The following is a 26,412-nucleotide window of genomic DNA, read 5'->3' as shown; positions in this document are numbered from 1 at the left end:
CTCGATATTGTACACAAAGTTTTTGAGTTGATGTTTATTTTTCTGGTTAATTGGTCACATGATCATCAGATTTTCAAGCACACCTATTTTTAAAAGAGTACCATGCTATCCTAACTTCTTAAAGTACTTTTTTTTCATTAGAAACGGGAACTGAGAAATCATGCCTCAATATAAAATTTTAATAAGTCTTCTAAAAAGAAAATGATTCTGATTTCTTAAAGAAAACATCACATTATGAAATACTAAGAATTCAAAATAAACAAGTCCTGCTATTATTGAACTGAAGGCACCAAGGCTTCTTTATGGCCTTCGAAGTATCCGTTTTCTTAAATATCAAAAATAGGGTTGAAATAGGTGATCTCTAAAAATGCCAGAATTCTATGAGTCAGAACTGTGGTGTAAACCAGGAGAGCCAAAGACAGAATTCTGGTATCTCTTCCTTAATCCACTCAAAATATCAGCACGTTGCTTATGCAAATAATGTCATATATTTTCTCTACAGTTTAAAGTATCCATCTGAAAAAGGATTATTTTAGCACTCCTCAGAGATGGCAACAGACAAAAGGTACTAATATTTTTCAAATGCTTTAAGAAAACTTGTAGAAAAATGTTTGATAGAGAAAATATCACAAACATAGATTTTTGTCTTAGATTCCACTGACTGGATGTGACTTTAAATTTAATTATCTGACTACAGTACTATCAATTAATTTAAATCAGATATGCACCAGTTTTTTCAACAGAGGTTTAGGCTATGTCTCTAGAACAAACATATATTACAGGAAAACACAACCTAGCATTTTCAAATATATTAATGGAGAATGTGACTGAGGACTTAAACTAGAGTGTTTTAAAAAAGCATATACTTCCAGTCTAGATAAGATGGCCTACACTCAACTCTCCCAACCTCTCCCTACTTTATACAACTATAAACCCTAGAAATAATGCGAGAGGCAATGAAAGGAGGACTCAGAACAGTGAAAAGAAAGAGGTGGACTGGTTAGTGACCCCCGTGCAAGAGGAACAAGAAAGCGGTATGTTGCCTTACAAATCCCTACCCAACAGCAGGTTCCCTGGGCCTCCCAACCCCCAACCTAGCACTAGATGATATAGGTAGTCCCATTCTTCCCTTGCATCTAACTGGGGTCCAGCCAGCAACACCAGATGGCCTCACAGCACCAGCGAGGGGAATCCTGCCACAACAAGCTCTCGGCTCAGGGATGCTCCTTATTCCTACCAGCCAAGGAATCCCTTCCCTCACCTAGAGGCCCCAGTGGGGCCTGGCCTAGGGAGGGTTTTCCTGCCCCCAGCCAGTGGCATCAGAAGGGCTCAGTGGTAGCCCCAGAAGCTTCAAACAAGTCAGGCAGACTAAAACAGCAGCACAAACTCTCTGAAGACTAAATTGCCATTGGAAGCACAACACACAAAAGTAATCCAGGGGACCTGTGTGCTCAACCTAAACAAGGTGACTGTTTGCTAACGTAGAAGATTTAAATAGGACCCAGAGCCTCCTAACACTGTAGCCAAAATATCCAGGATACAATCACAACTTAAATGAGAAAAGACAATCACTGACACCAACACTGAAGTGAATCCGATATTAGAATTATCTGGTAAGGATTTTAAAGCATCCATTACAAAAATGCTTCAACAAACAAATTCAAATGGAAACAAATTTGAAAAAAAAAACAGAAATAGAAAATCTCAGCAATGATGTATAAGTTCTAAAAAGGACCAAATGGCAATACAAACTAAAAAACACAATAATCAAAATAAAACACTCAGTGTATGAGCTCAATAGTGGATATGACAGACAATAGAATCAGTGAACTTGAAAATAGATCAATAGAATTTATCCAATGGGAACAAACGAAGACAAAATAGACAAACAAAAAAATAAAAATAAAAAAGGATAAACAAGATCCTGTGGGACAATAACAAAAGATCCAACATTCGTATCATCAGAGTCCCAAAAAGAGATAAGAAGGACAGTGGGGCTGAAAGAGTATTTGAAGAAATAATGCCAGAAAACTTCCCAAAGTTGGTGAAAAATGCAAATCTATAGATTTAAGAAGCTGATCAAACCCCAAATAGACTAAACCCAAAGAAATCTATATCAAGACACATCATTCCTAAGCTTCTAAAAAACTGAAGACAAAGAAAAAACTCTTAAAGTCAGAGAGAAATGGCACATGGCCTTTAGCAGAGCGTTAATTCAAGCAATGATGATTTTCTCATTAGAAAGCACGGAAGCCTGAAGGAAGTGGCACATATTTCAGGTGCTGAAAGGAAAAAATGAGGGTAAGGGGGGTGGGGGTGAGGGGTGGGAGATGAGGGTAAGGGGGATTAAATATATGGTGATGGAAGGATAATTGACTCTGGGTGGTGAACACACAATGGGATTTATAGATGATGTAATACAGAATTGTACACCTGAAATCTATGTAATTTTACTAACAATTGTCACCCCAATAAATTTAAAAAAAAAAAAAGATGTGATTACCAAGGAGACTTTATGCCTAAAGTTGAGGACTGGCCTTTAGGACCCTAAAAATGATGCTGTAGAACAACTCAACTCAGATAAACTCACTGTCCTGTGACAATAGACCAGTGCTAAGATTATCATTCGGTGTGGGAAGAAATATTAGAACTTCTACTTAAATTTACTGTAGAGCACATATTAAAGTTTTTACTATTTGTAACGTATATATATTTTAGTAAATAAACAAATTGGAGAAATGTAAAAAAAAAGAAAAATGATCAACTACAAAGGCTTTCCCAATATGAATTGTCTAAATCACATTCAATGATTGAAACAAAAAATGTAACAGCTTATACTCAAACAACAGTATTTTAAAAGAAGGGAGAGTAAAGAGACCTAAATATATATAATGATAGCCAGAGCAATCACTGAGAAAACTATACCAAGAAATATACCCCAAAACACTAGAAACAAATCAAAATGGAATCCAATAAAATGTTTAAGTAACTCACAGGAAGGCAAGAAAAGAGAAATAAAGGAATAAGAGACAGAGAACACAAACAAAAACATAATAAAATGACAAACTTAATACAGAGAAACTGGATCACTCATGCATTGCTGCTGGGAAGGTAAAATGGAACAATCATTCTGGAAAATAGTTTGGCAATTTCTTATAAAATTAAGAATGCAATTACCATAGTACTAAACAAGTACACCTTTGGGCATTTAACCCAAAGAAAATCTTACTTCCACACAAACACCTGTCCACGAATGTGCATGGCAGCTTTAATCATATAACAGCCAAAATCTGGAAACAACCCAAATGTCTTTCAGTGGATGAATACCTAAACATCTGTGGTACATCTATACCATGGAATAGTACTCAGCAATAAAAAGGAATAAATTATTGACACGTACATCAATGTGGGTGAATCTCTGGGGAATTGTGGCGTATGGGGGAACAAAAGCAATCTCAAAGATTACATAATCTATGATTCCATTTATATAACATTTTTGAAATGACAACATTAAGATGGAGAACAGATTAGTGGTTGTCAGTAGTTAGGAATGGGGCCAGAGGGCGGAGGTAGGTGGGTATAGTTATAAAGAGGGCAACACAAGGGATCCTGTGGGGATGGAACTATTCTGTATCTTGACTGTGGTAGTGAACACACAAACCTACAGTGAGAAAACTGCATAGAAATACACACACACACACACTCACACACAAATGAATGTAAAACTGGTGAAATCTGAATATCTGTAGATTGTATCAATGTCAATTTCCTGGTTGTGATATCACATTATAGTTTTTCAAGAGATTATTATTGGGGAAAACTGAATGAAGGGTACACAGGATCTTTCTGTATTATTTCTTAACACTGCATTATACCTAGAATTACCTCAAAATAAAAAAAATTTATTTAAAAAGTACTGGGTGAAAGTTGTGGGTAAGTGGCATTTTCACATAGTCTGAAAGTATCACTTTACAGAGTACTATTTATTAACCTCAAAGTAGAAACACAAGAAAAATTTGGTAGGAACCACCTTTTGAGTGATGATCTAACTTAGTCACCAATAACAGGACAAACAGACTCTCCTGCTGTGATGCAATAGGAAGTACACATCACCCAAGCAGGAGTACTCTTGCTAAAAATGTTTAACATGAACCTGATCAAGTGAGTAAACCACCAGACAAATCCCAACTGTGCGACACTCTACAAGACAACTTCCCTGAACTCAATACAAATGTTAATGTCACATAAGGGCAAAAAAAGACAAGGGGACTAGTATTATTAAATTTGAAAATAATAGTAATAAAGTAAGGATACTGGTGGGGGGGAAGAAAGTAACTGAAGAGAAGCAATTCTCAGAATGGATATAATCATAGTTAGACATCTTATTCTACTCACGTGGCCAACGGAATTAATGTGGACTGAACTCCCTTCTTCTGCAAACACATATATACATAGATTTTCAAAACACCAGAAAAATTGAAATAGTTTAAATAGTTAATATTGAAGAAAAAAAAAGAAAAGAATCTGCAGGTATCAGAGCAGAAAGGAAACAATTATCAGGATAGTAGGCACATAAATTGGTAATACAGAATTCCAAAGCGATACAGAATTCAGACACAGGCATTAAAGCCTAGAGGCTAGAGGTTCCATGGGTTCAGGGACAGGTCACTTGGTTTGGGGCCCATGAAAGGAAGGTAACTGGAGCTGAGACCTCTGCATAACGAGACTCCTGAAAGAGTTGACCCCTTAGTTTAAGAAGGACTAGGAGCCTGGTCTGGAAGTAGCAAGAAAGCCCGTCTATTCCTTGAGCTCTGGATAGAAGGAAAAAAAGTATTCCTTGAATTAAATCTCTAAACTGACATACATACATAATTTGAACTGATATCTCCTGAATGATGCAGGAATCTCAAGCCAAGAAATTAATGTAAAAGCTGATCCTATGAAGGTTAACTAGACTTAATGTAGTGATCATTTCACAATATGTACAAATATCAAATCATTATGTTGTACACCTCAAACTAATGTAATGTCATATGTCAATTATAATTCTATAATTTTTTTTAAAGCTGATCCTGGACCAGCAAAACCCTTGGGATGTTCTACAGAAGCAAACACAGTATCACTCTACAGGGAAACTTTCAAAAACTGGGGAAAATATAACTACCACAGAGAAAAAACAAAAGCAAAACCTGGCTGAAGATGAGCTCATAATCCAAATAATAAACCACATGAGGAAATGATCCACTTTAAAGTGGATATATAGTTCTGGAAAAAACCAGCAGACCCAACCTTAGGGATGAATAACCCCCAAAAGAACTTAAGTGCAAGAACAATCTGAACTATAAACTAAGTACAGATATAATTATTAGAGAGAGAAAATAAGGATAGAATCCATCATAAAAAGATAGAAAACCTAGGGGAAAAAACAGGCAGACATGAAAAGTCATTAAATAACATTTCTAGAAGTGAAAATATAAATCATAGCTCAATGGACATTTGAACAATAGATAAGATTTCAATGAAGAAAGAATTAGCTGGAAAATATTACTGAATGATTATTCAAATGTCTCTTTAAAATATTTCCTAATTGAACATAATATGGGGTAACAGACATGAGAGGTAAAAGAAGAAGGTCCAACATATAGCTAATAAGAATTCCAGAGGAAAAGATAGAGAGCATGGAGGCAAGAAAATATATGATGAGATATGCTACAAATTTTTAATGATTCAAGAAACAGTAGAGTCATCTTATTTGAAAAGCATAAGAAATCGCAAGAAGAAAAAAATAAAAACAAACCCACAACTGGGCATGTCATAGTAGAACTTCAGAACACCAAAGACAGAGTAATCTCTCTTAAAAGCCACTAAGAAACAACCTCTCATCACCAAAAATAAAGGCTAAAAGACAATATCTCCAAAGTGATGAGAAAAATAATTGTCAACTTAGAATTCTGCTTCCAGATAATCTATTACTCAAGACTTAGGATAAAATTCAGTCTCAAGAAAAATTTAAAAATTAAGATATTTTTATCATTTTCATATGCTTATCTAAGAACTACTTCCATAAGAAGGAATTTGAATCCAGAAGCAAAGAGAAGGATGTAATAAGCAACAATGAACACAGAAAATATGGGTAAATTTAAATAAGCATTGACTGTGAAAACATCAAAAAAATTAATTATATAAACATGACATAGTAGATGTAAAAAATGTGGTGGAACTACATTACTGTACAATATTGTGAGCTATAGAGTATGATCAGAATTACAACATTATAAGGCTTTTATATTATGTAAGAGAAGAATAGATATTTTGATTAATACTATCTAAGACAAAATGTGAATGTTAAAAACATAAAAATAGTTACTAGAAGAATAGAAATGGGATAGGTAACATTCAAATCAATAGATGTAAATTAGACAAAGAAACTGTGCGTACAATAAAAGTCAGGAAGAATGATAAAACAAGGAGGGATAGAAGAGGAGCAGGGACATGGAAATGTCCTCCAGTGAGAAGTGGCATTACATTTTCAAAGATAACAAATTCAAACTGGCAAAATGAATGTGCATGGAGTAGGTGTTACAAATTGACTTCCCTGGGGAAGCCGACTTACAGATGAAGTTGATCATGCAATTTTATTAAGGACTGTCTTGCTATCAACATCTGAGAATGGGGAAGGAAGCAGAAATGGGGAAGGGGAGACATGGAGCTGCAGTGCTCCACTGGGAGTTCAAAAGCTAGAATGGGCCTTCAGAGTTTCTGGAGTTGGCTGAGATGGCCAGGCCTTTATACTCCCACAAGGATCAGCCATTGGATGTGAGTTGCTTGGAAAGATGCACGACCTTGAGCAAAGGAGCTTTGTGTAGCTCAGGCAATCTTCCAAGAGCCTGACCCTTGAAGACTGTCTTCTGACAGCCCTCTAGGAAGGTGGGGCAAAAAAACTCTTCCTTGAAGCGTGATTTGACAAATCATGGTGTCTGCCATATTACCAGAGATGACTACAACAACAGTTGCTCAAAGGAACCCATTCATCCTATGATCAACAACATCCCCACATCTCCAAACTCTGCTGCTCAAACTTCCTTGGGAAGAGCAATGAAGTTTCATGCCATAATAATAAAAGATCAATCCAATCACTAACCCCCCAATCTTTCTGACTCAAAACTACATCATGTACCTACCTCTTGCAAAGGAAGCCAAATAAGATATTAAGAGCAACGTGAGACTCTTTATCCTTTCACAATATTAAATCTTCAGTTTGTAAACCACAATGAAAATATCATTTCTGTATCTGATATTTTTATCGAACACGAATCCTTATTTGTGCATGCCATCATTATTAAACACCTGTCTCTAGACAGGCAAGGACTCCAAGATCAGAAAACTATATATGATCGATTTCTTATTCCATAAATAAAAATCAACTCTATTTAAAAGAAACAAGCATTCCCAAGTGGGTACCCTCTACAGAAACTTAAGATAATTCATCTTTGCAAAATATGTCAAGACAAATAAACTAAAAAGCAAATCAGCAGAGGGGAAAAAAAACAAGTAGGTACATTGCAAAATCATCTAGCTCACAGTTGTAATGAGGACTATAGAGAGATGATGGGAATATAAATAGAGAGCTTCAACCTATCAATCACACCATTGCAACAAATCATCTATTAAACAATTTTACTTATTTTTTGTAATTGGCATTCTGTTGTTTAAAAAGAAAAGGAGCAGAAACAGCCAGCAAGTATGTTACTAGTCAAGTACTACAAGTACTGATTTGAAAAGCTGAATAGACCATTGTTATGCTGAAGACATATGTTGACATTAAGGGTTTTTCTCTTGGGATATCAGAAGATGAATGAGATACCCTCAGAAGAAAGTACAGCTTTATTTCCTCTTACCTGAAGTGAAATCATTTGCCTTATCCACCTTCTTGTCAGATAATTCCAGACCCCTTCCAGACCCCTTCAGGCCTAAGAAAAAACACTTTGAAGTCCCCAGATTTTTTGTTTTTATGAAAATTATAGGCATAACTACTGGCTGTTAGTAAAAGGAAAGAGGGGAAAGTGGACGATTCACTAAAAAAAACAGTGTCTGTTTTGGGGTTGTTGTTTTTTGTTTTGTTTTATTTTGTTTTTGTTTTTAATGTGCCTTTTTTTCTTGCAGTGTAGCCCAGGGCTTTCAAGTAGCTGGAAACCTCTGAATTTAAAAGATGGATGTGATTCAAACAACACTTACATCTCATACAGATCTAAGGCACAGAATGCATAGATTTACCCTTTCTATTTAGTGGCATCATATACATGTGATGTTAACATGATGTAAATGTTATGTAATTTTATGTGAGAGTCTCAAAGTAGTTCTTAAAAATTATCCCAGGCTTGTGTGTATATTAAATACCATGTATAATAAATACATGCTATATTATATATATATATATATATATATATATATATATATATATATATGCATTATATGTATATTATACAATATATAACACATCATATGTTATTTATATACATATATATTTGTCTTTAAAATGAACCACACTGTAATTGAGAACTATGTCTCTGTGATCTCTTTATACTTGTTTTAAAGCTATGACTACAGTGGGTTTGCATTTTATTGGAAGTATGGCACATGGAAGAGATGTGGGTTCTGTGAAAAAGGGAAGGAAGGAAGCAAAACCAAAAGATGGAAGAGGAGGGAAGGCAGGAAAGAAGGGGGGTGTCCCTACGCACGCAAGTAGCTTAGAAAGGGTCAGGCTCTGCACACACCCCAGCACCCCTCCCCAAACATGAGTCTGTGCTTTCCCAAAAGTTCCTGGCAGAGCTTTCGTTATGCTGTGACTTGGGTGCGCCCCATCGGTGCCCAGGCCACCGCGGCATGCAGGACTATCCCGGGGCCACAGCCCAGCAAACTCTTGGGTACTTCAGGCTCTCTCCCGCGCCCGCCGCCCGCAATCACTGGGCACCACGCGCCAATCCATCACCCACTCTTGGGCGAATCCCTCTGCTTTTCTCCATCCTCCCTCGGCTCTCTCTCCTTCCCGGGGACTTAACAAGAGGTCCAAGGGCGGAGGCAGAGGCAGAGGCAGAGAAGGAATGGGAGAAGGGAAAGGCGGGCTGGCGAATTTACTACAAGGGGCAATAACGCCGTCAAGGCAACGATCCTTGCACCACTCTATTCCCACTACCCCCCGCCGCCCCCGGCTCCCCATCAGCCCCCCAGCACTCTACACTCTCCATTGCGGCTTGGATGTGTGATGAAGTAAGAGAAGCCGAGAATAAACCCGCAGCCTCCTGGGCAGCCCTTACCTCAGGCTACCCTCGCGGAAGCCTCCCTCCTCCTGCCCGAGGCGCCACTGATGCACCGCGGTGGCCGCCGCGTTCTGGGCACCCGGCTCCGGCCGCGGCTCCACCCGGTACAGCTTGTCGGTGCAATGCGAGCGAGCCTTCCTCACTCCCCCAAGCACAAGAGCCAGCCCCAGGGACGGTTACGCGCTGCTAGCGTGCAGCCGGGACAGCGAGAGGGAGCCCGTAGCCGCCGAGGCGGGGCGGGGAGACCCGGAAAGGGGCGCACGAGCCGGGAGCGGCTGCAGAGCGCGCGTGCCGACCGGCGGGCGTCCAGGACCCCGGCCTGGGAGGTACAGGCGGCCACGACGGCCCCTGAGCTTCTCTCTCCTCTTTCACTGCCCCCCCAAACCCCCTCTCTGTACCCTCACTGCCCCCCTCACCCCCTCCGCCGGAAGAGACAGCTCGCTGGTGGCACTTGGTCTGCCGCGCTGCGCTCTTCAGCCGGGTGCGGGGAATAACAATGTGATCATATTGCACGGACTAGGTGCTGTGTAGTAGGTTGTAACTGCTGAGGCCACCACCTGTCAATTCCAAGGAGCAAGACACGCCGTCCCCAGCCAGCTGGCCTCTCCCTGATTCCCCACCTCGCTTGTTTTCCTCCCCCACCTACCTTGCAGACCTCCCGCAGTACTCCACCGGCTCGACACCAAGGGAGTTTTCCGAAATAACCCTCACTCCCGACCAGGAGCTCACGGCATCTCCCTTCCCACCACAGCTGAAGGATTATACGCACAGCCCTGCGTGCCTATCCAAAGGCGAATGCCGAAAATCCTGGTTTGAACCCCAAACTCGTCGCCCCCCCCCGCCCCCATTCATAATCCCAGAGACCGTCTGCCACTACGCACCCTCCCCCTGCCGCCCGCGCTCGCTGCGATTCGCAGCCCCTGGAACGTGTCAGTCACTCGCTCTTCATCTGCCATGAATACAGTACTAGAAGCTCCACAGCCACGGGTTGCACAAAGAAGGATGGGGAGGGGGGCACTCAGAGCTCGGGGTAGGGGGAGGAGAGGGAGCGAGCGGGGCAAATTATGTGGAAGGAGAGGGTGTGAGGGTGAAAACCGGCTGCTCTCCTGTTGCACAAAGGAGCTCCAGAGTAGATAAGCGCAGTGCTACTGAACAAACGGGTCAGATCACCTCCGAGTTGGTGCTCCACTAAGATACCCTAGGAGTGGGTCTGACAACTTGGGATATGTGTGACCGAGCAACAGGCACCCGGGAACATGACTGTCTGGCTTGAAAGAACACAGGTGAATTGAGGCCTGCTGTTGGGGATGGGGGTGGGGCGGGGGCGACACAGTTTTCCTCTACCCCAGTTGTCCAGCCCTTTCAGTCATAGAAAGAAAGAAGAAAGCTGTCAAGGAAACAAGGAGAAAGATAGGGATGCAGGAACTGCATATCGAACTCCTACAACTAGCTAGAGACCAGAAAGACTTCAATGGGTAAAACTGGCCTATTTCTCAATTTATCCCAATAAACATTACGGCAGGCCTATTTTGCACTCAGCACAGTACACTGTGCCAGATGCTGGGGTACAGAGATGATTAGGACGCAGTCCCTACACCCAAGGAGCCCACAGCTTATTGGGAGAAGCACTATGAAAGCCCAAAACGGACAGTACAAGTATTACACAACAGAAGCACATACCAATTACATTAGTGGGAGTAAATTTCTCCAGTTGAAGGGGAAATGGGTCAGTGAATTAGATCCCTTCTGAACTGTTAAACGGCAAATAGGAGCTTGCCAAAGAAGTGGCAATAACCTTCTATTACTCAACAGTTAACCCAAACCAGCTTTACCTACGTACACAACGAACGTCATACCTGAGAGCTTATTAAAGTGTGGACTTAATAGACTCCTGGACTGTGCTGTTTTCCATGCAGGGTTTAAGTGGATACATTTTCAAGCACTAGCCCTTGAAGTGTAGAACACACAGTTCTCCACAGCTGAGGTGCTGCCTTCTTCGACCTGTTGCTTTACATTCTATACCACCCACCTTATATATTAGCTTGAAATTGAGCCCAAGGCCAAAATTAATAATACCAAGGCAGTGAGCATCTGGAGGGAAGCCAATAAATCCTGCAATGCACTCATGGTTCTGACACACTCTTTATCTGTAAAATAATGACAATATAATCTCTTTTTCTGAACCGCAGTGAGAAGTAATTATTCAGACTTATTAAATATAGACTGTTGCCCGAATAGAGTGTGGGATGGAAACCTAAATTGTGATTCAATCTAAGAAAAAAGAACCAGTTTGAGTGGCATGCTTCCCCTCTCTGAATATTAGAACTTTGAAATAGATTAACGATTACTAAAGCACCCAAGGTTATTACATCATCTTCAGAAAATTATGCCCAAAGGGTTCTTGCTGCAAAAAAGAATTTAATGGACAGAATTTAATGTCACCTATTTAAACATCTTTCTCATTCCTCTCTAGAAATTATATAAACTAACAAAGAGAATGGAGAAAAATGTCAAATGCCATTTTCAGCAAACTTATACAGATTTTATTCACAAACTCTAAAGTACTTGTAAAGGTTGCTAAAACCAGCTGGGTTTGGGCAGAAGTCATATGCAAAAGGCCCAGGGAGAAGAGGCAAAGGGAACTAGCAGTAGGGACATTAGAAAGTAGCAGTAAAAAAATGTTTCCTGCAAGTGAGGGGCTTACCATAAAATGCAAAAGCAGCTATGTCTCTCAAAAAATGGAGCAGGAACGGAACAAGTAAGGCAGAAGAGGCACACAGAGATGGGAAGAAAAGGCACAGTTTCCAGGGGACCCAATAGCTGCAGGTCACCAAACCTATAATCCTTGAAGATGAGATAATTATTATGATGTGTACAAGCCCTCTCCTTGTTTATAAAAACTGGGGAGCACAGGGCTGTTGGCAGACCATGTCCTGAACCAGATTTACTTCAGAGACTCAGAGTGAGTCTACAGGAAAGTCATAATTCCTGGAAGCAGTCTGTTTTGGAGGCAGCAATAGAAGTGAATCTGTAATGTATTGCTGCATGACAACCCCCCAAAAACAATGGTTGAGGAAGCTACCAATTGTTTGCCTAAAATTCAATGAAGTGTCAAATTGGGATGGGCTCACCTGGGATGGCTTATCTCTGCTCCATGCAGGTCTCATTCATGTACATGGGCCTCAAAAGGGATGGCTTGAACACGTGCGGCGTCTTTCCAGGAAGGGCTTCACATGGAGGTAGAAGAATTGCCAGCCTCAAGAGAGAGTAGGCCCCAAGTTCATGCCCTTTTCAAGCTTTTGCATGTATCATGTTTGCTAACGCCCCATTGGCTAACACAAGACCTAAAGCTGTTTAGAGTCAATGTGGGAGGGGCTACACAAGATATGGGGAGTTGTCAATTATTGGGGGGGATTAATGTAACAATCTTCCAGAAAGTATGAAGTTTTTTGATTACGAGAACAGGAAGTTACCTTGAATCCAACATTTCAGGAACTTTCTACAAAGACTGACCAAAAATTATATAATTCATTCAGTAGTGAGTTATGATAAGAAGCTAGCACAAAAAGGATACAAAGATACTATAAGAAAAATTCTGAAAAGGAGCACCAAAACTTACCAATATATGACAAAAAAACAAGTTGCCACAAAGGCAATGGAAATTGTGACTAATGTATTTTGCAATGAATAAAAAAATCCAATAAAAATAGATAACACTTGCATTTTGCTATTGCCAGGCAATATTCTAACCACTTTACAGATATGAACTCAATAGATTCTCACTAAATATGTGTAACAGTGCAAAGACAAACAGGAAGAAATTTAATTTTTTAGACAAAATGTGATAATGGATAAAATGCAGATTAAGGAAAAGAAAAACATGCATGCCAATTTATTATTGCTCATAACTAATAATTATGTTCTAAATAATAGAGGATTACGAATATAATATTATTTAATTATAAAGTTAAGCACTAGAAAGCAAATAAATATCTTAATGCACACCTTTCTAAATATCAGAAAAACCATAAACACACACCACAGACACGCATACACACGTACTCATGTACACAGCAAAGAAAATCAACCATCCAGACACACACACACACACACACACACACACACACACACACAGCCAACAATTGAGACAAATACTTCTAAATAAATACATATTTTAAGTTATTTTTAAAAGAATCTTCAAATTGAGTTAAAAGCAAAATTCAATACAAGATACATTTTTCAAAGAATTTAGGATGGTTGAAAACAAAAGGAAAATCCAGGTTTTACCCAGATAATGCCTCATCTCCCAACACATACAAAAAGTAATAATAATAAAAAAGCTGAAGTTTGACGTTGCTATCAGAAAAGTTGGATTGGGACAAATAAGTATTATGTGAGGCAAAGAATGACATTTTTTAACACAAGACATAAAATTCACAATGAAGATGTAAAAGTTATGAGTATTTATAAACTAAATACATCATAGCAGCAACGTATATAAGCAGACATTACAGGAGATAGAAAGATATATAGGTAGGAGACCAAAAATAGAAGAATTTTACTCCTCTCTCAGTCTAACTCTGGATTTATCAGACCCTGTGCCTCAAAAGTAGAAATCACATGTTCTTTTAAAGGCTAATATTTTATTATGAAAAATGGCCATATATTAAACTGTAAATAAAACTTTAATAAAATCTAAAAATATAGAATCATTCTATGATAACAAAATAATAAAACTAGAAATTAATAGAAAAATAAAAACAACAAAAACCTCTCCACCTGGAAATTATAAACAGAAAACTCTCTTACTATTATGAACAAAAATTGTATGATTTCTAGAAAATATTGATAAATGAAAACAATACTTAGAATTCTGTGACCCAGCATTAGCTTAATCAATTGAATAAGCACCGACTTGAAAAGGTAGAAAAACACTATTAAATAAACAGAAGGAAAATAAAAGAACAAAGTAATTTAGAAGAAGAAATGAATGAGCTAGGAAAATTATTAAAATTGATATGTAATTCCAAAAACTGTGATTTTTTTAAAACTATAAAATACAATATCTAAAATAACTGTTAAATTAATCAAGAAAAATATATAAATACAAAAAATAAGAAATGATAAAGCATTAAACATAGAAGCAGATGTTAATATAATCCTAAAAACTACTTTAATTTACTATAATGTGTCTCCATCATTTTTTTTTATTTTGTTCCCCTAGAGGTAAATTTAATGTCTCTCTAGTGAGAAAATTAAATTCTAAGGAATAAGATTTTGTGAAGTAGGTGGACATTTGGAGGGCCACAAAGCATTGTAATATCTAAGATATATCGCCCCCTTGAGAATGAATGCTCTACTAGAGGAAAATACATTTGAAAACCTGGATAAAATGAATAGTTTTAGTGGAAAATATGATTTGCTAAAACTGTCCCTAGAGTACATGGAAATTCCAAACAGAGGAAATTGTAAAAATTCTCATTTTCCCATCCCCCTCCAATGAATTACCAAGGCAATGATTTTCTCAGTGGAATTTTTTAAAGAATCTTTAAAGAGTAGGTAATTCTTATGATGCCTAAACTAAAAAGCATAAAAAGAATGAAAACATCAAGTAAATTGTGTAAAGCAAGTGGCATTGAAACCAAGTTCTAATACCATTTGCACATAAATGAAACCTATAGAAATCTTACTTATAAATCCAGAACCCAAGAGTGTAAGAATAATCAACATTAGTAAATTTATTCAGGTAAATAATCATAGAAAGATCTGATGAATGAAAAACAGGATTATTTCTAGAGACATGGAAAAGGTACCTGAGAAATTCAATAGCCATTCTTGATTTTAAAAACTCTCAATTATCTAGGGATATATAAATACTTCCAAAATACCTATTTTAGCCTGAAGTCCATGTTAAAAATAAAACATTAAAAGGATTTCTACTAAAATAAGGGAAGGGCCATGATGCAACTATATTTTAACATTATTCTCTGGTGTTATAAATCAGTGCAGAGAAGAAAAAAATTAAAGATCTAAACACTGGAATTCAGGCTGTAAAAACTGTCACTATTTGTAGAAAATATGAGAGTATATCTGGAAAATCAAGCAAATCAATTGAAAATTATTACAACCAATAACCAATATATCAATATATATATTTTTAAAATAGCTTTTATAGATACAAACAACCAGTTAGACAATATAGTGAATAAAATATCTCGTTTAGATTAGCAGCAAAAAAGCTGAACTATCTAAGAATACAATAAACAGAAAATATATAAGACAGAAAATGTATAAGACAAGGAAGCAAAACAGAGCATGGACACTTGGAAAGACATTCCATGTTTGAATAGGTAGATTCAAAGATCATAAAGATAACATTAGGTTGGTGCAAAAGTAATTGCAGTTTAAAGGTTAAAAATAATGGCAAAAACCGCAATACTTTTGCACCAACCTAATAATTCTAAACTAATTCATAAACTTAAAGTAATATTCCCTCAAACAGATTTTTTAGAACAAGTAAACTGAACCTAAATTTTTTAATAGAAGAATAAAGTAATAAGAAAAGTTCTAGAAGAAAACATGGGCAAAACCCTTAAATCCAAAAGCCATAAAAAGTAGACTGAAAAGTATGACAAAAAGAAAAAGAAAAAACAAACATTAAACAAACACCATAAACAAAGGCAAAGGTAAAGGACAAATGAGTATAAATTATTTGTAAGTTTGATAGGCTCGCATCCATCAGTGGTGGGAGCATAAACAGATTCAATTCCGATGGCAGGCAATTTAACCATATAGATTAATGGTAAAAAGAAAAGTTAAAATACATGTACACTCTGACCCACAAATCTCATTTTTTAATATACTTCAGTTAGTAAATATACTGAACATATGACAGTTACTGAAGTTAACTCACGTATATAATAATATACCACAAATTTCTTTGTTGTAAGATTGTTTGGAATAATAAAAGTTTGGAAACAACTCAAACGTCTTTTAACAGAGATACAACCATACAATGAGATACTACTATGCAGATATTAAAAATAAGAGGAAGTGTACTGATATGGAAATTTTTCTAAGATACATTATTAAGTTAAAAATGAAGTAGGTTACCTTTAAGTAACAAAGGGATAAAAGTAAGAATATATGTCTTAATGGAATATGCAGTTTTAAAACCTCTGAAAGGATATTCAACAAATAAAAGTGGTTACCCCTGAGAGTAAGATGGGATCTGGGACATGGGTAACAAGTTTTTCAGTGAGTTTTTATAGTGTTTTATTTGAAAACCATGATAATTGTTAGCTATTTAAATATTAAATGAAATAAATTTAAAAGTCATTAGATGTAATGTGAAATATAAGTTTTTATCTGTCATCCTTTCTTTAGCCTTGGGGGAAAATGTGATGTGCCACAGAATAATAATAGTAGTACAAGTACTTTCTTTCTATGAAAAGGTCAAACTAATTTCCACATACAGGGTATTATCATGTCAGCAGCTATGATTCACATGGCTATTTTAGTATATAATCTTCCTTTTTAATTAATTAATCATATATTCAAGTGTGAAAATGAATGACAACTTCTGGAGAAATTATATGTTTACACGTAGTTCTATTTAAAAGCTCTTTTATATTAGACTTTAGGCCAAGATTGGCTGACTTCAAAAGCATGAAGTTGAGCCTAGCCACTTAATGAACTTGCAGCATTTACACATTCAACTCTGCTGTTCCCAAACCTCAGCCCTTAAGTAGGAAACGACAGTCATCCTCTGACCACACCAACCTTAGAAGGACCTTCAACTCATCTCGTAGAGCGCCACATGGCAAAAATTCAAAATCCAGGTCATTATCGGTACCAGAAGAACAGAGCCTTGTATGGTCTGGGAAACTATTGACTGGCTCTGATTTTCCCTCTGTGACCCATTCTTTCAGAGAGCCAGCATAAACAGAGAGTGACCTATTTTCAAGTGAAAACATGGCTTCAAGGCAATTCAAATCTTCATGTTTTCCTCTGCAACCTACCTCATAAATAAATTTTCAGTTCCCTCTGGCATTCTAAGGCACTAATATAGAGCATGACACATAATATTGGAAATCCCCTAATTTCATCTACAAGAGGAACCAGAATAATAGCAGTGTTACTAAAGTTGACAGTCTTCTCTACTAAGATATACAGTAAACTCCTGGCAGTAGAAGTTGCCAGGATTTTGTATGGCCTTGAATATCTGTAATATGTGATCATTCACGGTATGTGCAATAATATGTACTCCAGAGGACTGTTGGGAGATTAAGTGAGAAAATACATATAAAGCCCTTGCATTTATTTGAGTCATTCACTTATTTCCAGACTAGTAAACAGGATCACTTTGCTTGGCCATAATTAAATCAACACAATCCTATCTTCTACATAGCAATAAGTTGTTATCTAAGAATTTGGCAAATTCTTAACATGATTTATTAACCAACAGTCTGATATTGTCTGAAAACTTAAATTTTCTTACCATTTTCATTAGAATTTATAGTAATGCACGTTTACCAAATGATCTCGGTTCGTAACTTCTAGTCTGGATACAGCACTATCGATCCTACAAATGACAAACAGTAGTGAAAAAAATATCAATTTAAATGTAGCGTATTTAGCTCCAAAGAGTTCATTTTACACATCATCATGTTAACTCTATAGGCAAGAAAGGGCAGAAAACATGCCCCGTTCTGATGGTAACACTGAAAAGTAAACCCTGAAAAGATTATTTAATGACCGATACTATAAAAGAAGACTTTGCTCTGTGTGCATTCATTCAATCAACACTCATCAAACATATACAATATACTGAACACTTCCCATGGGCATGAATGATACTGAGTGCTTAGAATATAGTGCTGAACACAAGCACCAAGACTGCCAATGACTATCAAGTGTCACAGCTTCTGCCTCTTCCAAAACAGACTCTGCCAATGGATTTTAGCCAAGAATCTGGCTTCTGCTGACTGTTCTAGAGGAAGCAGTTACAATTTGACTGGAGCAGCTTAGAGTTAAGGTGCAGAGGTCCAAGCTCAGCTGCAAATTAAAATATGGCAAAAACAATGACCATCTTCTGGTCATTGGGCCTTGCTTTTCTGGAGCTACATGGTGACTGTCTTAGTCAGCTTGGGCTCCATAACAAAATAGCATACAAGGTCTGACATTTAAGTTCGTGCACTTGCCACCCTGCACTTACATTTGCAGCACTGTACAAACAGCTTGGTAAGGTTACATAACCTTGGTATATCAGTGTCTCAGAGCTGTATTCGTGTTGACGTGTGGCGATGTCTTGCTGAGTGGCGTTCATTATTGTTGTTGCATGTTTTTGTGTGCTGTCTCAAGAATGTCTGAGCTTGAATTAGAGCAAGAAACAAACATTAAACTTCTTGTTAAACTTAGCAAGAGTGGAAGTGAAATCAGGGACACGTTAGTCCAAGTTTAAGGGGATAATGCCATGAAGAAAACGGCAGTGCACAAATGGATTAAACGGTTTTCTGAGGGGAGAGAATGCATCACTGATGAAGAGAGGTCAAGGAACAGAACAGACGAAAACATTACAAAAATTCGTGGAATTGTGCATCAAAATTGTTGGCTGACTATGAGAAGCATAGCAGACCAAGTAAACATCGATAGAGAAACAGTTAGGAAAATCTTAACTGAAAATCTTGGCATGAGAAGGTGTGTGCAGAAATAGTCCCAAAGGATCTCATCAATGAACAATAGCAAAGGAGAGACAAAGTTTGCCCAGACTTTTTGGAGAGGCAAGATGATATTTTGGGCTGTGTTATCACTGATGATGAAACGTGGGTGTACCAATACGACACTGAAACAAAGCATCAAAATGCACAATGGAAGTCAGCTAATTCTCAACGACCAAAAAAGTTGTCAGTCCAAATCAAGAGTGAAAACAATGTTGCTAACCTTTTCTGATATCAGAAAGATTATTCATTATGAATTTGTACTAACTGGACAAACAGTTAACGAAGTTTACTATTTGGAAGTGCTGAAAAGCTGCGTGAAAAAGTTAGATGACCTGAACTTTTCACTAACAATTCATGACTCTTGCATCACGATAATGCACCAGCTCACAGGGCACTGTCTGTGAGGGGGTTTTTAGCCAGTAAACAAATAACTGTATTGGAACACCCTCCCTACTCACCTGATCTAGCCCCTAATGACTCTTTTCTTTACCGAAAGATAACGGAAATATTGAAAGGAAGACATTTTGATGACATTCAGGACATCAAGGGTAATACGACGACAGCTTTAATGGCCATTCCAGAAAAAGCATTCCAAAATTGCTTTGAAGAGTGGACTAGGCACTGGCATTGGTGCATAGCATCCCAAGGGGAGTACTTCAAAAGTGACTATAGTGATATCCAGCAATGAGGTATGTAGCACATTTTTTAGGATGAGTTCATGACTGTAATTGTCAGACCTCATAGAACAAATGACTGAAATAACAGTTATTTACTTCTCACAGTTCTGGACACTTGGAAGGTCCATGTTTCTGGTGTCTGGTGAGAGCTCTCTCCTTGGGCTGCCTTCCCTCTCTGTCCTTACATAGCCTTTCCTTTGTGCATGAGGGAGATGAAGAGAGACAGAATGAAAGACAGAATGAGAGAGAGAGAGAGAGAGAGAGAGAGAGAGAGAGAGAAGCAAGCTGTTTGTTGTCTCTTCTTATAAGAGCACTAATACCATCATGAAGGTCCCACCCTCATAACTTCATCTAATCCTAATTATTTCTCAAAGGCCTCATCTCAAATACCATCATCTTGGGGGTTATATCTTCAACATATGAATTTTGGGAAGGTCACAATTCAGTCCATAGCAGTGACCTAGGACAAGAAGCAGTGGAGTAACTTCCACCAACCAGAAAATTTAAGGCCATGATACTACAAAAATACTAACCCACATGCCCATATTTCTCAATGTTGCCCTATAAATTTGGAATTTATCAATACATAATTGGTATATAAAGCCATTATTCTAGATAAGTTCACCTATGCAATGAATTTAGATAGTAAAGACAAGAGGTTTAATGACTATGCCCTAGAGTACACCATTACTTAAAATTCATGGAGATAACCAGCAATGGAAATTGAAAATGATTATTCAGAGACTGAGAGGAAGAGTCAAAGAGAAAGTGACATTCCTAAAGCAAGTGAATAAAGTCTTTAAAGAAGATGAGTACTCACCAACAATGCCAAATACTGGCTTGGTTCAAATAATAAAACGACTGAGAACAGTTTTTGTCAATGTGGAGAAACTAATGACATTAACAAGAGTCAGAGGTGGGGAGAAAATTTGAATAAAGTGGATTCAAGAAAGAATGGAGAAGGCAGATAAGAAGTGGATACAATAATTTTAGGTAGGTCTTCTGAAGACATTTCTGTAAACAGGAACAAAAGAATGAGGCAGCAGCTAATGAGGTAATTTTATAAGAGCATTTTTGTATGCTGTATGAAAATAATCTAGTTACCTAGAAAAAATGATGATGCAATAGGGGAGCATTTGCAGAAGATACATCATGAAGGAGAACAAAAAGAATGGGATATTGTGTACCAGTGCTATTTTGTTGAGCACCTGCAGTTAATTTTTCATTTCATTTATTGCACTTTCAACTCTAGGGTTTCTATTGATCTATATAGTTTTCTTAATATTCTCTATTTGATAAGACATCATTCTCGAACTTTTTCCCCATACTTTCCTTTTATTCTCTAGACATGATCTCTTTTAGTTCTTTGAAGATATTAATAACTCGTTTAAAGTCTATCTGATCAGTCCAATATTTGGGGTTCCTCAGAACAGTTTCTTTTTATTGCTTTTATTTTCCTGTTTATGAGCCATGTATTCTCGTGTCTTTGCATGACTCATACATTTTTGTTGAAAACTGGATGTTTAAGATAATATATTGTATTGACTCAGAAAATAAGATTCCTCCACCTCCCAGGGTTTGTTGTTGCTGTCTATTATTTTTGTTTTCGCTGTTTGTTACTTCTGTGACTTCCCTGGACCAATTCTATAAAATCTGTATTTTTTGTCATGTACAGCTACTTTAATTGTTGTTTAGGTATCTTAGTGGTGAGCTAACTACTGGACAGAGATTTCTTAAAATGACTTGAATTATCAATAAGCCTCTGAGCTTTTGCTGATGGTCTCAGCAGTCAGTTACAGCTCTGCCTTAGCCTTCACTTCCTGCTTGCACAAAGCCTCATACCTGAGAGGTTAGGGCCTTCTTAGGTTTTTTATAGCATGTGCACAACCCTGCACATGAGTGTGGCCTTCTAGGAATATTTGAAACTTTTCAAGCTAATAGGGACTTCTCATTCCCCAGTTTTTCTTTTTAAGATTTTTCAACAGTTTCTTGTTAGCCCCCACTGGTAAGGCCACTTTAAGTAGCTCCTATGCTAAGTAACTGTCACCAATTCTATTCAACAAATGACCTGTACATAGTGCTGTTTGCACAGAGCAGAGCTCAGAAGCAGGTTAAGTAAAGACAGATCCTGAGAGTAGAACTTCCAGGCAGATCAAATAATAACAATTTTCTGGAGATGGGGTTTTTGGGGAGCTCAAAATTCATTCTTTACCTGGACAGCAAAGCTCTAACAATAATTTATTATCTTAGAGAGATAGCCAAATTCTAGTTTTGCATTTATATATTTGATAATAAAAGTTTCATAAGCTTTTTTTCTTTTTATTAAATTAACTTTGTGAACATATCCATCAAAACTGTATGAGCGTTGCCAAATTTAATGTGTTTCATAAATCTTTTACAGATGTAAGGATTACAAAGTGAATTCCCGCCTTTCAAACCGTCCACATTTCGCTCCTCCTTCAACTTTTGTCCTTTACTATACTTTTCATGTTCTGGAACAAGATAAGCCTTTACTTTAGGACAAAAGTACTCTCCATTTTCTTTGAAAAACAAAATCATATACCCAGTTGTGTTCCTCCAAAGATAGCCTCAACCACCCATATTAATTATAAATTGTAATTAAAGCAGCAATTTCTATTTTACAGAGAAAACCAAAAGGTAGGGAACTGACAACAGTCTATTGTTCACAAGTATTTTAGTGGATCAGCAAATCTCATGAATACACATAGTTCAATACTTTAAAGATACAGACATTTTTTCATCCTTTTCATGTCCTCTCAAAAAAGCAAAAATGAACATGTTTATTAGTATAAGCCAAAGATACATCCACTGAATGGAGTATATAAAAATCAGAAGCAAAAATTTATAAACTTACAATTATGCTTAGTAATCAATGTTTCAGTATTTTACCTTAATTATACATTTTCCAGCTATTCAAAGATTATTGAAAAACTAACTTAATTAATATTCATATTTAAGTCACTTAAGGATATTGGAAATGTTTAGGCTGACACACTATAAAACACTATTATTGTTATAAAAATGTTTGTTGGAATTATGATTCAATTCAGTTGCACACAAATTTGCTTTATTTAAAATCTTAAACAGCACTTAGGAATATGTTAACTTACTTGATCTGGAAACCAAGAATATGTTTAAACCAAAAAGAAGTTTTAAAAGTTAGCCAAACTAGTCTTTTCATGAGAAAACAAACCCAAATCTTAATTTTTAAAAAGTATGCTTACTTCATACTCCATAATGATTAATTCAAGGAGAAGACAAACCATTATTATTGATTTTTAAAACCAAAATCACTAAACCAGTCTATTCTGTTCAAATATTCATCACTATTACGTAAATTTAAATTCTTATAGAAAAAAAATTATTCTAAGCCAGCAACTAATGTAAGAAGGATTTTTTTCCTTAAGTGTCTAGCACATTTGCAATTATTAGAAGTTCGGTTTCTTTATATTTGTGAATTTGGTAAATATTTTATTTCATAAACACTTACTTATTTCATCAAATGAATCAGAACAAAGTTCCTGTAATTTAAGAGACAATAAATCAATCTATTAATACTTTCTACAGTCAGGAAAGTACTTTTCTGATTCCAGGCACACAAAAACATACAGAGTTTTTAGCTTGTTTTACAGCTTAGTCACAGATCAGAAGCAAACATAAAACTACAGACCCTCGCGGGTCTAGATTTCAAACAACTATTTTTCTTCCTAATGGGCATGAAATTCTTAATTCATGTGAGCTCACTAGTAGACACAAATGAAAAACGCTAAGAAACTAGATTCTGTTTTCTCTCAATCACCAAATGATGAGATCACAAAGCCAAATACAGTTTTAACTGCTACACACAGGAATAATTTACCAGCCACAAGAGAACAGGGTGGTGGTTGGGGATGGGGGATGAAACTAGAGGGGAAAAAAACGGAGTCAGCAAAGTCACTTGGAATTCACTCTGAGACCCAAAAAATGATATACATGGGTTTAGTAGCCCATGCAGTGTGCACCGCTGGCAACACAATGTACTTGTTTCTGTAAAGTGCGTTTTGTTAAACACCTCAGTGGATGAACTCCAAAGTTGAATTCTCAAAAGATTAAAACTCATGATTTCATACAAATACAAAACATATGTCAAAAATTTCACGTATGTCATTAATTAATAAGAAGGACATTAAAGATATTAAAACTGGCCAAAAGAAAATTTTAGGAGCAACATGTTTGTAAATTTAATCAAATTTAATCAAAGAACATTAGGATAAAAGAGCTGGCTTAGATACAAAAGTGGTTAATGTCTTCCAGGACAATGTCATAAGCTTTCCTGTATCTGTTTCATCGGATGGAAATTCTTTGCCTCTCTACCAGACAAAAATCTGTAACTTAAAGTCTGCTCCCAACTGAGTAATAAAATACCCTAGTCAATAAAAAGCCCAGCCAGTAGCACATACCCTAAAGGAACACCCAATAATCTCTTTTGCCAATTCCGAGTTTTGGGACAATTTTTCTGATTATTCACTGTGATAATACCCATTTTACCTTGCACAAATTAATACATGTATGTCTTGATGTAGACTCAGCCTTTGAGCCTTCATGATTTTCCACCTTAGCTCTCTCTCCAGGAATTGGATTTCCGCCCCAAAATTCGTGGGCCAGACTTTCACTGGATGTCAGAAATTTTGGCCAGGCTATGGATGAGATCTTTTAGATCTGTTTTCTCCTCTTGGTCTAATTAGCTATAGCTGGGGGACAGCAATGGCAGTGAGTGGAGATTGTTACTTAAGTAAGGAGCTAAAAGTGGGGCAGATCCAGTATCCAAAATGTATAGTAATAATACACCAAGAAGAGAATCAATCGCATGTGGGTGGAAAACCTCAGAGAGGGCAGGGCTTTTCAGATATTTGTGATTTCAGGACTTAGAAACATGAAACACAATGAGTAAATTCAGGGATGTTTAACATCAAACACTAGGTCTCCCTGCTTTCTCTTCACTCTTCTCAGATATCCAGAACCTGTCTCCTTAACTTTTCCTCTGGCCACACCAAGTCAAGGCCTTTCTCCTGGGAAACACTTAAGCTGTCTTTAAGATACTTATGTTTTTTCTTTCACCCTGTTAATTTTTAAGTATAGTGACTGATTGAGCTCAGTTCTCCAGGTACAGGTATACAGAGCTTACTAATAAACACACTAGAGTATAGCGGATAGGCACTTGCCTATCTTTTAGTTATTTTGCAGAGTAATGATATCTTGGAGGAATGAACTGGAGCAACTCTGTAAGATTAAAATTTCATTGTAATAAACCATTGGGAGCATGAATGTACAGAGGTAATACATTTTAAAATTCCTTGTAACTGTTGTCAGTAACAGTTTAGAGATTACTAACATGGAAAAAATATTAAAACTGTAATTTGCTTCCCACATTTTATTGCCCTAGTTTATATTCTGGTCTTTTTATTTCTTTTATTTAGTTTTTTTTTTTTTTGCTAAGCTTTGGTGATTTGAGACTTTTGTTCACAGTCAGTAAAAATTTTTGCTCTCTTCGCAATTATGCAGTCAAAAGGGCTTATGAGAGAATATTCTTACCAATGCTTCCATAAATTTGTCCCAAAGACCTTTATAATGGATGACTTCAGAAACGGCCTTCGGAAGTAGGGTCAGTGTACGGTAAGGAAGAGAAAGAGAAAAGAGAGATGTGTTTTGAAATGCTTCCTAGGTGATTCTGATATTCTGATAAGGTTTCCTGTTGAAAACAGCTCCTTGAAAGTGTTTGAAATGATGGCTATGTGAACAAACAAATTGGATGTGAAATTTAAGGAATAGATCTATTTAAAAAAACAATTTTAAAAGACGCAACTCTGGAAAATTAGTCAGATAGCCAAATAGGCCAATAAAGGAAAGTTAAATGATGACTTGGGGAGGTTAGAAATCAAGACTTACAATCTTACCTCTACTCTCAAGAGGACATTGGTAAGGTTTTTTTGTTGTTGTTCTGTTTTGTTTTTTATTTACAATGCATGGGGTTTCTCAGTGAGAAAAGCAAGATAATTATATTATTCCTTTCAATATTTATTTGTAAGAATTTGTTTTTTTTTAAAGGTCTATGTTTCTGATTCCTTTGTAGTAACATCTTATAAAGAAGTAAACTGCTCACTAATGCTTTCATAACAGACTAATTCACACAATAAGATCCCACTCTTCTGATAATTTGCCTCTGCTAAGATACCTTTTCATTTTTTATCAACTGTTTATTGAACATTCTTGGTATTTGAAAGCAATTAATTCCTGATGAATGCGCAGATGTTTATATGCATATTATCCAATCTTTTTCAGTTTCTAAATAGTATCATGTTTATGTCTCCATTTTTTAAAAAAGGGGACAAGCTTTCACAGCAGCATGGCAAAATAATTTTGAGTGTGCAGCACTGAATATAATTGTATGCAATGAAAAAGAAAAGGTGGTTGAGTGCAAAATTAATAAATAAGACAGAACAGAAAGCAACGGAGAATGTGGATCACAACATAGCACACACCAGCAGATCAGTCTGATATAAATAATAAGAAAATAAAAAAGGAGAAACACTTCTTTAACACTTCCGCAGTGCTTTCTTCATATTCTCTGAGGCTGTATCATATATGTTTTCCTCTACAATAATAAAACCTTTTCTGTGGAATAATTTGATTCTGACA

At 36.8% G+C, this 26,412-nt stretch overlaps 1 protein-coding gene across 7 annotated transcripts in view; it reads right to left on the bottom strand.

The window, feature by feature from the left end:
• PDE4B (phosphodiesterase 4B) overlaps positions 1-26,412 on the bottom strand; it is a 564,992-nt gene that overhangs the window by 480,728 nt on the left and 57,852 nt on the right. Inside the window, exon 2 of one of the 7 annotated variants that reach the window (XM_074334882.1) lies at positions 17,818-17,901. The exons of 1 other annotated variant lie outside the window; for it this stretch is intronic. The gene's annotated coding sequence lies outside the window, so the exon portion shown is untranslated. Of the gene's footprint in view, positions 1-9,314; positions 9,707-9,963; positions 10,116-17,817; positions 17,902-26,412 lie in introns of those variants that run through there. 5 more of the 7 variants (XM_074334879.1, XM_074334881.1, XM_074334885.1 and 2 more) reach the window with 5 other exon arrangements.

Source organism: Rhinolophus sinicus, linkage group LG06 (genome assembly GCF_036562045.2).
Source record: "Rhinolophus sinicus isolate RSC01 linkage group LG06, ASM3656204v1, whole genome shotgun sequence".
Taxonomy (NCBI): Eukaryota; Metazoa; Chordata; class Mammalia; order Chiroptera; family Rhinolophidae; genus Rhinolophus; species Rhinolophus sinicus.
The sequence above is the reverse complement of the archived record's forward strand: the minus strand, read 5'-3'. Positions and strand labels throughout refer to the sequence as shown.